This window comes from Rhinolophus sinicus, chromosome 15, assembly GCF_057876585.1.
Source record: "Rhinolophus sinicus isolate RSI-liver-muscle chromosome 15, RSI-T2T, whole genome shotgun sequence".
NCBI classification, from domain to species: domain Eukaryota; kingdom Metazoa; phylum Chordata; class Mammalia; order Chiroptera; family Rhinolophidae; genus Rhinolophus; species Rhinolophus sinicus.
This window is the reverse complement of record NC_142515.1, coordinates 119,773,768-119,786,317: the sequence shown is the minus strand read 5'-3', so window position 1 is coordinate 119,786,317 and position 12,550 is coordinate 119,773,768. Positions and strand designations below refer to the sequence as shown.

At 39.0% G+C, this 12,550-nt stretch overlaps 1 protein-coding gene across 2 annotated transcripts in view; it reads right to left on the bottom strand.

Annotated features, from left to right (window-relative positions):
* Window positions 1-12,550, bottom strand: part of SLC7A11 (solute carrier family 7 member 11) — a 386,915-nt gene that overhangs the window by 324,013 nt on the left and 50,352 nt on the right. The window contains exon 2 of one of the 2 annotated variants that reach the window (XR_016019080.1): window positions 8,105-8,168. The exons of the other annotated variant lie outside the window; for it this stretch is intronic. The gene's annotated coding sequence lies outside the window, so the exon portion shown is untranslated. The remainder of the gene's footprint in view (window positions 1-8,104; window positions 8,169-12,550) is intronic. 2 annotated transcript variants of the gene reach the window in all.

The following is a 12,550-nucleotide window of genomic DNA, read 5'->3' as shown; positions in this document are numbered from 1 at the left end:
TCATAATTCCATTCACTTCACTCCACATAGCTGTGTTGAGCACCTATTATCTGCCAAGTTGTGTGACAGACACTGGGAAAACAACAGTGAACCAGTCTCTGCACTCCAGGACTTTGCAGTCTGATGGGGGAAGACAGACAAGACCGTACAAGAGGAAGAAGCATGCATGCGATTCACAGAAGCACCGAAGGAGGAGGAACACCAAGAGGGGAAATTCTTGAGTCGAGGTTTAGAAAGATAAGCACAAGAAGGGAAAGTACATAACAAGAAAGGGAGACGATACATGTCTTATAGTTCCATGGGGGCCCAGAAATTAGTACCCCTTTACCTGAAACAGAACCAGTTGAAAAATAATCCAAAGAAGACAGTGGATGGGAGCGAAAAAGAAAACCTTTATTACCAAAGAAGGCTAAGGTGGAGGACGCAGGTGGTCTCTGTGGGCAGGTGAGCACTGCACGTGTGAATTGGCCAGACCTCCTCCTCCAGTCCCAGGTAATGTGGGACCAGGAGAACACGGGGAGCAGAAGAGAACAAGCTAGTTCCTACAGAAAAGGAGCGAGAAGACGCTGGTGTACTCATGGTCGCCTTTTATTTCCAAACCTTCCAAATAGGTACGTCGCATTTCACCTTCTCTGAAGGGAAGGGCATGAAGAAAGGTCAGAAATGTTACTCTATCAGAACTTCCTCCATATTCATAGATACACACTAGGAGTGGGAAAGAAACAGCACTCCCTAATATCGCACAAATGCACAGACATGAGAGAGCAAGGCCCAGAAACCCCAAATCAGTTGATATGGCTGAAGCAAAGTATATGAAAACAGATGTAACTGAGGATGAGCCTGTTGGAGGCAATATTACAAAGGGCTGCAAACAGGAAGCCGGGAATTCTCTGTATTTTCTGTCTAAGTGCTCAACCATTCCTATACCAAATCTAAGCACAGTTTCAATATTTGAAGGCCTTTGACTAAATGTTGGTGATGTTGTCAATCTGTGGGAAACATACAGTTAACCTGAAGTCAGCAGGCAAGGTAAATGGCTAAATGATGGAAATCGTATAAATATTACTCACTAGAAGCAACAAACCCTTCTGCTCATCTGTGCGTTTTTATATCTTCTAAACCATAGTGTCATTCTGAAAATTTTTAAGTCATATAGAGTTACAGAAATATTGTTTCCTACACCTAAAAACAAATATTCACAAAAGTCTATGGACATATTTTTAGTATTAATTATTAGCTACCTTGTGAAAGATGAATTGTGCCAAGGCATTTCCTCTGACTATCGCACAAAATCAAGAATTTATTTTGACCAACAGAAAAAAGTTCCTGAAAGGCTTAAGTGGCATTAAAACAATTGTTTCTGATTGACTCCATTATTAAGATGAGTACTCTAAAATATTCCCTCTGGTTCTACCTATAAAAAATAATCTGCAGGGGCCGGCCCGGTGGCTCAGGCAGTTAGAGCTCCATGCTCCTAACTCCGAAGGCTGCCAGTTCGATTCCCACATGGGCCAGTGGGCTCTCAACCACAAGGTTGCCAGTTCAATTCCTTGAGTCCCACAAGGGATAGTGGGCTCTGCCCCCTGCAACTAAGATTGAACATGGCACCTTGAGCTGAGCTGCCACTGAGCTCCCGGATGGCTCAGTTGGTTGGAGTGCATCTTCTCAACCACAAGGTTGCCAGTCCGACTCCCGCAAGGGATGGTGGGCTGCGCCTCCTGCAACTAGCAACGGCAACTGGACCTGGAGCTGAGCTGCTGAGTTGTTGGAATATTATTCAACAACTAAGACTGAAAGGATAACAACGTGAAGCTGAACAGCACCCTCCACAATTAAGATTGAAAGGACAACAACTTGACTTGGAAAAAAAGTCCTGGAAGTACACACTGTTCCCCAATAAGCTCTTGTCCCCCTTCCCCCATAAAATCTTTACAAAAATAATCTGCAAATCAAAACCATAATGAGATTATAACCTCATGCTTATTAGAATGTTTGTCATCAAAAAGATAAGAGACAAGTGTTGATGAGGATGTGGAGAATCCTTGTCCACTGTTGGTGGGAATGTAAACTGGTGCAGCCACTATGAAAATCAGTTTGGAGGATCCTCAAAAAATTAAAAATAGAACATGTGATCCAGCAATCCCACTTCTAGATCCACATTCAAAGGAACAAAATCACTATTTCACTATTTCAAAGAGATATATGCACCCCAATGTTCATTGTAGCATTATTTACAATAGCAAAGCCATACAAACAACCTAAGTATCCACTGACTGATAGATGAATGAATAAATATCCAATGGAATATTATTCAACCATAAAAAAGAAGGAAATCCTGCCCTTTGAAACAACATGGACAGACCTCGAGGGCATTAAGCTAAGTAAAATAAGTCAAAGACAAATACTATATGATCTCACCTATCTGTGGAATCTTAAAAAAAGAACAAATTCATAGCAACAGAAAACAGGTGGTTACCAGAGGTGGGGATGGGGTTGGGAAATGGGTGAAGGGAGTCAAAAGACACAATTCCCAGTTATAAAATAAATAAGTCATGTACATTATGGTGACTGACAATAGTTAACAATACTGTGTTGTATCTTTGCAAGTTGCTAAGAGAATAGATCTTAAAAGTTCTCATAAGAAAAAAATTGTTACTTAGGTGAGGTGACGGATGTTAACCAAACTTGTTGTGGTGATCATTCCTCAATACATGCATACATCAAATCATTGGGTTGTATATCTAAAACTAACATAAGTTATATGTCAATTATATGTCAAAAATATTGAGGAATTTTTTTTTAAAAGATAATCTGGAAGGTCTTAACCAAAAATTTAGACATAAAACACACACATAAAACAGACTGCGTACTACAAATTGTCTTCAGAACAAAATAAGAACAGAAGTATACACATAAATACATATACATGACCATGGCTTTGATGTATATTCAAATAGGAAACAAAATCTTTCTAGCAATGGTCCCTGCTGTTTTCCCATCCATTGAATAAAAACTGCATCCGCCTGAAGTTTTCTCCTCTATTGGTGCTTAAATGTCCTGAACAAAGAAAACAAAGGAAGGGTGTCTTTATTTGCCTAGTGTCATCCACCTTAAGAAAATCCTTCCCTTGCTTCTCTTCCCCTGCTTGGCTAGGGAAGTCCTTTGATTCCTGTGGCTCTACTTCCTGTTTGCTCCCTGGGATAGTTTGATCACAGTGTGGTGGGGAGGGGACGCACAGCAGAACAGCCTGTAGCTGTTGCCTTTTTGGCACAGCCTTGCTATTCAACAGTAGGTGGTTTCTCACCAGTTTGGCTCTTGCTTTAGGACAATGAGTGACAAGATGTAAGTGCACACAGCATGGCTTATGTAACTTACAAAAGAAAAAGTTCCGGCTGGAGACTTATTGCAAATCAGCAAGATTTTCAAAACAAGAATAAAAGCCTTTTTTCCCTCCCAGTATCCCAAGATAAAGATGACTTGGCCACACTAATAAAGGGCAACGACGTCAAGAGAATGAGTCAATGTGGGAAATGTCATTTTTTAGGTTAACACTATTCATAATAATCAGACTGGGATCCCTGAAGAAAATGTCTTTTGTGGGGGATGGGGTGGAGAGGGCTGAATATAGAAAATATTATTCATTTTCATATCAAGGTGGCCAGTTATTGAAACAATAGCCATGTTAATATAAGAAATGTAAACCTAGAAAAAATGTCTGCCCCAGAGTTTCAAGCAATCAAAAATCACACAGCACAATTTTGCACGATCCTAATAAAACTTCTGTAAATGCTGGCCGCTTGCTGAGAGGCTTTAGTTTCACAAAAAATTGTTAGAAAGGCAAACATCCCTTAAGATGACAGCTCTGAAACAATTGTTCTTTGAATTCAAGAACTAGCGTTTCTGAGGTCTTCCTGAGAAGTTACACAATACTTGTCGCAACTCAGGGTCTAGATTTTTCAATGAATCATAACTCCCTGCTGCCTAAAAATAATATTCACTTTGCAAACAAAATGTCCAAGATTGCCAAAAGTCTGGATATGTTTTTCATGAATGAAAAGAACAAAACAAGCAAACAAACACAGAGCCTGTACATCCCTCTGGGATCCGGACTGGAAATCTCAGTATATTTCTTATAATCATGTCTGAAGGGGACAATTTCCCCCAAAATTTAAGAAAGCAATTAGGTGGGGTTTTTTAGGCAATTTAATGTCCAGTCCCTGTCCCACCAGTCACAGACATACTTCCTTTTAAGATTCTTTCCCTTTGCAATGACAGATCTTTAGGATTCCTTTTACCTCTACCTCCGAGAAGTTCAACTTTTTTCACGTAACCTCCAAGAAGTTAAACTTTTTTCACGTATCTTCAAACATAAAGTAAAAATAAAGTAATTTCCACAGCAATTTCTTAACACAATCTAATTTTCAAACTATGAAAATTTTTGGAAGAGAGGTCAAATACATTTTAAAAAACAAACAAAAATGGTTTCAGTACGCGAAAAGCCTATAAGCATCCTATGTATTACAAGGTACTATCTTTTTAAGTCTGAAAAAGTATTAGAAGGGTTATCATCAGTAAATAAACTATAGAGATACAGTTGTATAGTGAATAACTATTGTACTAGTGTCAAAAGAAATGGGTTCATGCCAGCTTAACCCCTAATCACTATGACCTCTCCAGTGTGACCTTTCTGAGACACTGAACAATAGCTGCCCTATTCACCCACTACACTAGGTGGTTGTGAATTTCAAATCATATTATGTATATAAAGGTGCTTGATAAATTATAATATACCCAGAAAAAAGTCAGGTGTTATCATGCAAATGTAAGGTGTTAGTATTTTGTTAAGGTCAGGTGACAGCTGCCATTCTTATCCTTCTATTCCCTCTTTCCTTCTTTATAAAAGAGAATGATTTTTTTAAAATCAATTACATAATTAAAAAGTCTCCATGAATTAAAGTACCTAAGCTTATTTCTTATTTCTTTAACCCTCCCTTCCATCCGGGGCCCAGTTACGTTAGATAATCATACACTTTAAATATGAGAAAGACTTTGATCAAATTCTAGTCCCAAATCATAATTTTATAGAAAAGAAGACTGAGATACAGATACGAAGGGACCAACGTGGTGCCCAAAAGGACCCAATTGCAAACATAACAAGGCAGCTGGCAGTGGACCCTGAGGATTCAGCCTTAACCTTCACTCCTTCTGGCTACGTACCAACTGTGGCTGGAGGTAATTTCAAGAAAGAGTGATTAGCCCTGGAGTCATTGATGGCTAATAGGTATCTGCCAGAGCACAAGTGCTATAAATAGCATCTCTATGAAAGTTAAACATAATCAAGTTTGATCCACTGTATTATTTGTGGTTGAAAAGGGTTCATGCTGACTAGACACACACATCCAGGCACTGTACATCTGTGCTCTGTGGCATCACAGGGATTTCATTGCACGCAGCCCATTTTTTGAGAGAGACTGGCTTCATGCTGAACTCAGCATGAGAACAACAGGGCAGGACACCAATTAGTGGAGGCATTTACACTAACTCGACAGGACCACTGTGCAGGGAAGTTTGCGGGCCCCCAAGCCATGGTGGAAACATGTCCTTTGGCAGTAAATAATTAAACTGGAAGTAAAAACTTTATCCTTCATAGATATGGCTTTGATTTGTGTTCAAGAAAATCTGCCGTCTTCAGAAAATCTCATCAGTTGCCAATCCCACGTGATCTTGACAAAGCCACTACGAATTGCATTGTTCCGTGCCACACGTCCTGCCTGATCTAAATTCAATGTTTTGATCTTCAGCAGTAGAGCAGGGAAGCAGAGGTCATGACTGAATTAGCATAGTATTAGGTAGAAGCTGTCAGGACCTCAATCCCTACTTCTTGACGATAAAAATCAGCTACAATCACTTGCCTCTCTGGCCAGCAAATGCCATCACAAGTTTCTACTGAACTATCATTTTTAAGTATTCCATTTTCTAGGTTTTTACATGATGAATTGTTTTTTAGAGAAAAAAAAAAGTGAACTAAGCCATATGTTGGCTGCATTTTTTGTAGCATATTTTGTTTTTAATCCCAATTTCCTGATCTAATTCCCATGTGATCTTGGTCTATTTCTATTCCAACTAATCTGCTAGAAAAGACTAAGAAAAGACCACAAACCAAATCCTATGATAATATTCTCAGAAATTTTAAACAGCTCTAAGAGGTTTGGCCTCAGACCCAAAGATTAACATGGTCACTCAATTTTAATGAAATCAAACACGCTACTGGGCATCTGGCTGGTGATCAAGGTCTTGGCCTGAGTGGGGAGGACCATCTTGTTCTTACAGAGAATTTAAGACGTAGTGACAGGTGATAATGTAATGCATGAAACCACTGCCCTTGGCCACTTTACCTTTTCCCCTCACTGGGATCCCAGAGGCCAGATGTAATCAGTAGCTGAGGATCTGAAAGAGAACCATATTTCTGCAGAGAAAATTTTAAGGGATTTAAATAAACCCCTAACATGTCATAATGAGTTTATCAACCTGAGGAACCCAGAAAAAAAACAGATCTCTGGAAGTGATAGGCAGAGAGACCAGGGCTAAGAAAGAGCCAAGTTAACACGGTTATGTTTTCATCTTCATTTTAAACAGTAAACTCTAGAGCCTTAAAGACACTCAAAGATCTCTAACCCTTTACAGTTCCTGCCCCCTAAATATTATACTATCTCTGACAAAATGAAGTCATTCATGACTTTTCTTTGAGTAATAGCAATATATTTAGGTCTGAATCATTTACTGATAATGTAGGGAAGCTTATCAGAGGCCAATATCGAAAAAGAAAGAAAAATACTTGAGCCTGGTATCTCAGAAGTAACTCACTTGACAAATAATTGCTTATGTTTTTCTTCCCAATGATTCATATGAAATCTTCATCTTAATTTCATGATCAGTACAGAGCCTGCCATGGGACCAGTGGGGGCCATGTCACCAAAATATGGAAAGAAGAAAAGCCCCTATAAACAGTTTTAACACTTACTTTTGCAAAAAACAAAACATTGAGATTAATACATATATACAGGAATGCAAGAGTAAAAACAGTGAAGTCATTCTCTATTAATAATATGCTAGTGTAGAATCTGCAAAACACCGTGATTTGACTGATACATTTAAAGGGTCATGAAGAAATTGTAAAGGGTTTAAAGTCATAGAAATCAGCTTGCGAACCTGAAACCTGGTTCCATTGACCTATAAACATCAAGCTACCTTATTACAGAAGTTGTGAACGTTTTTTAGTAATATTGGGGCAAGTACTTTACAAAAATTGAATGATGAGAATATAAGGCAAGACAAGTGGAAAATTTGGTGGGTTTGCCTAATTCCTACGAAGAGAAATAGCATATGAATAAGCAGTTAAGTGGGTAGAGATGACTGTTTTCTGAGGCTAGGGAGAGGTTCCCTGAGTTCCTCTTGTGTTGGGTAAGTCCCGTCCTACAGTTAAGAATGTGTGCCTGGGGTAGAAATTATTTTGCCGACCTTAAGGTTCTTTCACTATGCAATCAACAACCTAAGAACACTGTTACAAACCCTGAAAGGTACTTTCTGTGTCCCTATGAGCATGTAGGCAGAAAATAAGGGAGCTCTACACTAAGGAGCACCTCCATTAGGACTTTCTGTGGTGATGGGAATGTTCCAGAGCTACACTGTCCAATAAGGCAGCCACTAACCACATGGAGCTGCTGAGTACATGAAATGTGGCTACTGTGACTGAAGAACACTTTTATTTTATTTTAATTGATTTAAACTTTACTAGCCACATGTGGTTACTGGCCACCTCGTTAGACAGGAAAGCCATAGACGGTGAGCATAAAGCTTGGACTGGTAATCAACTGGATCTACTAAAAACTTGCATCAATCTCCACTCTACTGAAGGAACCATATTCTTCTTTGATAGATCTGTTTTAGTTCCATCTGTTTCTGTTCCACCCCTGTTTCAGTTCTCTAACATCCCCTCCTGTTGGATTTCTGAAAATTAGGAAAGGAAAGGCTAGGGTAGAAAATCTTAAGTAAGCACATTTCAGGTGACAGAAAATATTGGTAACATGACCACTTATGCACTCACCCTACGTGTAAAGATTTCATCCCGTATTGCATCATGCAGCCATAGCAAACAAGGCCACCAGAAACTGTGAAGAACAACAGATGTGTAGCTTAGAGAAAGAAGTATAAACTTGACATAATAAGAGTCCTCAGGTCTCTTAGAGGGGTTCTTTTAAGAATCAGCTGTTTTTCCCTCCGGTGCAGATAGTCCAAGAAGAAACAGCCTTAAATTGTATACAGATCATATGGAAAGAGCTTCCTTCAAACTTCGATATTAGGCAGTGCAATGGGCTTGCAAAGGGTGATTATGGAATCTTTAACACAGGACAGTGTTATACATGTCAAGTGATTTAACTTACTGGTATCATCCATTATATGCTATTTCTGAAACTGTGTATTTTATTTCAGCTGAATATGTTTAGTTGAGTCTCTGACAAGTGGTCTTACTATGTGTTTTTCCAGACTTTGAACTCCTGCAATCTAGTATGTATGCATAATTACTTCCCTAAAATATGTATTCAGTTAAGATTAATTTGTTCAGTGAAAGATAATAACCTCTTGTATATGTTGTCACTACGTTGTTGTTGAGTTGTAACAGGTAACAATATAGTAGCACTGTACTGAAGTACAAATGATACAATATTAACCTGAAGGCATAATCTAAAACTTGGCCAAGACAAAGAAATGGCTACAATTTGATTATTCAAAACCTTTCCTGGTAGGTAAACTCTAGGGAAACAGTTTTCCAAAAGCACTACAGAACAGTACAAAATGATATTAATTTCAACTTAAAAAATTTAGGGAAAAATAAACAAAATAAATAAGAAAACAAATCGACATGTTGGGCAAGAATTTAGAGAGAGTAATAGACTTGGTATGCATTCATTAGCATTCAACAATAAATGTAGAGGATTGATTATTCACTGTTGCAGAGAATAAATCCTGCTATGAGCTGTAGTTATTAAACGTGGTTTTGGCAAGCAACAAGTATGTGAGCCCAACATTGCTTTTCAATGGGTTTTTTTTTTAAGCATTCACCATTCACTATTTGCCTCCAAAATGTAAACTGCAATACAATACCACAGATGTAAAACCTTCGAGTGGTCTGTGAGCACATTTTCAGACTTCTGCAAACCCTTACATTCTGTTCTCAGGAATCAGTGAATCTTTGATACAAGCTCTTCCTTACATCTTTGCTCACCTCCATTCCAGGCAGCAAGCAAAATGAAAGATACAGGAGGGCAAGAAAGAGAGCTTTGGGTGGTGAGCAAAGGGAAGGTAGATTTGAGAGACTGCAGGTCATGAAAGAATAGAAAGCTGAGACAAACAGTGAGGAGTTGAAACTTAAAGGTCAGGAGCCCTGCTTCCAGGTCTCCAGCAGCTGATCTGGCTGAAACTGTGGGCAGTAGTGCTAGCAAGGGCTTGTGATAGATGATGACTTCCCTTGCGCTGCTTTCTAAAGATCATCTGACTCCTGCCACTAGCATGACAAAGACCACCAGAAGGTCTTTGATCACCCAGCCTCTAGCTGGTGAGGCTGCCATTGTTAGATTTGCCCTAAGAAGCCTGGGTATTTTTATGACAAGGTGCCACTGGGTAACCCATTTTTGGGATCAATGGGTCTGGAGTCAGACTGCCTGAGGTCACGCTTCACTCCAGCTGTGTGACCTCAGGCAAGTGAATTCTCTTCCAAGGCCTCACTTCCCCCAAATGTGCGTGAGGACGCAATATTCTGACCTGATAGCCTTGTGCATTCTAAACAAGATCACGCTCAGGAAGGTTATGCTACAGTGGCTGGCTTGTAAAAAAAACACCCAACACATACTACTTATGATTATTATTTATAGCTTTCCTACCGTGTTGGAATAATTTAACTGTATATTCCATAACAAACAAAAATTATTGATATTTAACAGCTACTTAACAGATAGACATGGTGGTTTCAGTGGTTGGTAAATCTCATTAAATAGGTTTCTAATAGCCAGCTGGTATTTAGTGAGCATGTTAATGTTCTGATTGCCTTTAAATTAAAGCCTTATTTCAACCATTTAATTTGTTTATAACTTATATATACTTTCATCCTTTTAAAAGAAACATAAACAGCTTCTCTTATAAAAGAATAATGATGTCCATTGGCTCCTTTTCTTTCCTGTTTTATTGGCTACCTAAATCCTTAGAAGCATTTGGGCCAAGACACTGAGTCGTTTAATGCTGCTAGGTCATACTTTGTGAAATTATTTTCTGCCTAACTACAAGTCCAGTGTGCTTGTATAACTTCCTCTTTTACATTTCAACCGTTTCTGAGTCACAGACAAGCCTAATGTCCATCACATGACAAGCCTGATGTCATATGACATGCCTGATGTCACATGCACATCTTGTCCCTTGCAGATGACTTTAGTCCCATCATTTCTGCTCCTGTCTACTTGCGATATCAATATTATTTTATCATTGTGCTAGTATCCTCTTTCTTCTATCCCATACTTCCTGTCAGTATAAACTCCCTAGATTGACTAACCAGCCTGATTTCAGGTGTTTCTTCGTCTGTCTTCAGTTGATTATCAACACATTCATCAGGCACTGGATAACATTCATGGCTTGTGCCGCAAAGTGTTGAGATCACTGGCTACTAGAAGAACACACGTACTCGTCATATACGGCAAAGAGAAAACTGAGCCCTGCTTGAGATCTGCAGGAGGTACAGGAAACTCACCAAAGTCCCCACAAAAGAGTCAACTGTAAACATCTGTCCAGTTGTCAGCTGTAAACACCTACCCAGATGCTAGATACCACACAAGGAGCTGGGAGGTGACATCTTTGCTGCCTTCCCTAACTCTTCTCCCTCCTTACTCCCAACCCTTAAAAAGCCAGAAACCTCTGCTGGGGAGTTGGAGAAGCAGTAGAAAATTAGGTAATAAATCCTTCCTACTTCTACTTCAATTTCAGGCTTCCCACTGAGCTGCCAGACAACAAGAAGACAGACAACTTTTACTCGAAATCGAAGTTTCTATTAACACATGCAACTGACAGTTAAATTACTAAACTAAGGCAATTTCCTGTGACCTGAAGTTACCAGAAAACCTTATTGCGCAAAAGGGACCAGAAAAGTTATGGAGCCTGCCTAATGTTTCATACAGTGATGGGAAAGACTAATCTCACAGACCACATTTCAAAGGATGGAGGGAGACAAAATCGAAACTGATTCATGACTGTAGTCTGCAAGCCATCTCTGTTCTGTGTGTCAGTTGCTTTTTTGGAAGAAAAAATGGAGATAGCAGGGGTCAAAATGGCTCCCCCAGAAATAAAGACGCCATGCCCAGGCCAAAGCAGAGGGACAGAGCTTAACTCAGGGACACGCCTCGAAACCATGGAAACCATCCTGGGCAGGGACATTTCACTTGTCATCACTGGGTTAAGGATTGTTAGTCACTCCTTCATCTTTTGTCTGTACATAGGGACACAGGAATGCGCCAAACTACAAGTATCTCAATTTTTCTGAGTTTCTGAGAAGGAATCATCTTAAAATGCCTCTCCCTTGCTTCCCAGGAAGGTGTTATAAAGAATGATTATAATTATCTTTTAAAATAACAATGTAGGCATTAATGGAAACATTATTCTTCTCCATGATAATATTGCCATCACTTACAGATACAAATTATGACAGCACAAACTGCCCAGAGGTTTTAAATCAATGCAAAATAACAAAAGGATAAAAACACATCTCCAGAGACACAACAGGAAATGCATTTTTTGCATTGATTAAAATGCAGATGTAAGCACAAGGCATAAAATGACAATATTAAACCAAGAACTTAAATTATGCAGAATATTTTATAAGACTGTAAGTTTGCTTTTGTTTGAGGAAATAAGGGGGCAGAAAATGTAGTTTCATGCATCCGTTCACTGTTGATTTGAAGCCTTCAGGTACAATATTTGGCATTTAATTTTTTAATGAATGAATGAAAACAAGAGAAGGATCCAGAGTTGTTCAAGAAAAAGATTTATGCTCTGAAAGTTTTGAAATAATACTGAAACTCCAAAATTACGTGTAACTCCTCCCAAACAGCTCAAGTAGACACCTTCTTCCAATCTGACTTGGAGACAAGACCACAATATTTGTTTCAGGCCATTGAAACGGTGTGATCTACTTTTTTAAAGTGTCCAATGCATGCATAAGATGTGTGGGTATTTGCTCTGTTTTAAATAGAAACACTTCCTAATTGGTTGTATTTTATTTCTTGAGCCTTAAGGAATCACACCCCGCAGGCCCTACCTTATAAGAAACAGAACAATCCCAGGGGCCAAAGGCCTTTCAGAATTACAACTCTCCATCATATTTCAGATGTGCAAGACACCTACCTTGCCACAGGTATTATCTCTAAAAAAGCTTCAATAATACCAATTCATTTTAATTTGCAAGTTACTAAGAAGATCCAACAAGACGATGAACATGAAATTGTATGAAAAT